Source organism: Vigna radiata, chromosome 4 (assembly GCF_000741045.1).
Source record: "Vigna radiata var. radiata cultivar VC1973A chromosome 4, Vradiata_ver6, whole genome shotgun sequence".
In the NCBI taxonomy this organism is placed as follows: domain Eukaryota; kingdom Viridiplantae; phylum Streptophyta; class Magnoliopsida; order Fabales; family Fabaceae; genus Vigna; species Vigna radiata.
In genome coordinates, this window is record NC_028354.1 from 20,099,549 (window position 1) to 20,102,077 (window position 2,529).

Consider the following 2,529-nt stretch of genomic DNA (forward strand, 5'->3'; position numbering starts at 1 on the left):
TATATATATATATATATATATATATATATATATATATATATATATATATATATATATATATATATATATATATATATATATATATATAGTCTATAGTTTGACTAATAGAGTTACTTTTAAAAAATTTTACTTGGTCCATGCATAATATTGTAGTAGCGCATAACATTATAACTTCTCGCCACTGGGAACGCTTTTGTCTCTACCATTATTCTCATTCAAGCACTATGTTTGTATTTCTCTCTTCTAAACCCTAAAAATGATATGATGATATGTTTTATTTAATTTTGTTGTATGTATCATGATAAAAGCAGAAGCCTTTGAAATGTGAAAAAATGGGAGAAAAATGCTTTAAAACATATAAAGAGATAATAAAGGTTGAAATTTTAGAATTTTGGAACCTCAACCTTTGAGGTCCATAACAAAAGCTATGATCATTTCTATACCAAATCTTTCCAAAAACAAAATTTACTTTAAATAGTTTGAAATTGAATTTTGAGTATTTTTTTTGTTCAATTAGTAGTTAGGAATTTCTAACTACGTTATTTGTTTCTCGTTCAACAAAATTATCTAGTTCAACAAAGTCATATACTGTTGTTAAATCTTGGTTTAATAAGGTATAGGATTTAATAAGATGATGTTTTTTTTATAAAAAAAATTTATAATAAACTACAGCTGAATGAAAAATTTATTCATGATTATAGACTATAATTTTTTTCATTCAAAAGTCTATTCATGATTGTAGACTATAATTCTTTTCGTCCAAATGTAGTCTATTATATATGAAATTTCTAAAACAAATTAAGTATATAAATTATAATTTTTTTCCTAAAGGTAACATATTATGTATTATTGACCACAATTTCCAACCAGAATCTAAGATCCATTTTTTTTACTGTATATGTCTCTATTTATCATTAACAGTAGTTTAACATAAAAAAAAATAACCATTTTCATATTCCTTTAGCATACTTGGTACATTTACAAAAGTTATCACAAAGAGAAAAGTTAATAATGCTAATTAAGATTCACAAAGAGAAAAGACATCAAACAAACATGATCAAACACGTACACTAGTGCCAAAATACTGTTTGACATCACTCACAAGACGTTTGTTAAAGGGTGGTTCGACGTATATTAATGGACAGTGGCATTATCGTAAATAAGTTGGCAATCAAGACATCGATTTCTAAGGCAAACGACGTCTATAATATAATAGATGTCTATTCTTCCCTAACCAGACGTCCAAGGGCCTGACAGGTAGGCGAGAAGATAGTTTTTTCTGCCCCATTAACGTCGGTTATGAGGGGGGCAGACGTCTATCTGGCTGCAATTAATGCTCTTCACCTGATTCCTAGGCGCTTAGACGTCACGTAATAAATAACCGACGTCTATAATGTTATAGACGTTTGTGCTCCCTTAACTTGACGTCAATGGGCCTGATAGGAAGGCGAGAAGACAATCAATTTCTGCCATATAGACGTCTAGTTTTTGGGGGACCGACGTCTATGTGACTGTAATTAATGTTATTCACCTAACTCGTAGGTACTTCGATGTCACATAGCATAGAGCCACGTCTAAAATGTTATAAATGTCGGCACCTCAAGTAAACCGTCGTCTACTTCCCTGACCAGAATTGAAAAGTCATTCCGATCAACACCGTAGACATCGGTGCCCCTTGTGTCCAACGTCTAAGGTGCTTGTAAAAGGTAGTGAAAAGTTATCTTGGACGTCACATTAGTGAGCTAACCGACGTCTAGGGGACTTTAGACGTCGGTTTCTATTGTAACCGACGCCTAAATTCATGTTAAATAAACCACAGACTCACAGTTACGCAAACACCATCGTCTTCCTCCTCTCCTTTTTCTCTCTTGCGGCATTGCATTTCAGGTATGTCTTTTTTTATTTAAACCGTTTAATCTTTGTTTCAGTCTGATTATATTAGTCTTTTCATCGATTATCTTCTAATTCAACTGATTAAAATTTGTTTTCGTTGTGTTGTGTTTTAGTGCAGTTTGTTCCTCTCTTGAGGTAACTTAGTACCACATTCTGCCTTTGCTAGCTTCCTCCCAGGAAAAACGACGTCTTTTGGATTTCTTATGGCGTTTCGACCCAAAAATGAACCTAGGTCGTTACCTAATTATCGTTTCATCGTAATTGTTTCCTTTTGTTGTTGAAAATGGAGCTAGGCAAGAACCCAATAAGATAAGTTAATAAACCTCTGAAAATTGATGTCATTTGTTACCATCCTTATACTAGGAACCTGTTAATTTCTCTTAAAATGCAGAGAACTTTACACAGACTTATATCTCGATTACTTTTTAAATTTAGTAAAGCTCTTTTATTCTCAAAAAATAAATAAATAGACACATACTTGTATGGAACGTAAGAGTAAAGTTAAGGGCAGTTTTCTTTCTTCGTGTTGTAAAGGCTCTGAAAAAATGGATTCAGGAAAGCCAGTTCTAGTTATGTAAAATTTTATACTTAAAATATGCGTAAGTCAACTTAAACCCTTCCACAAGCACAGCTACT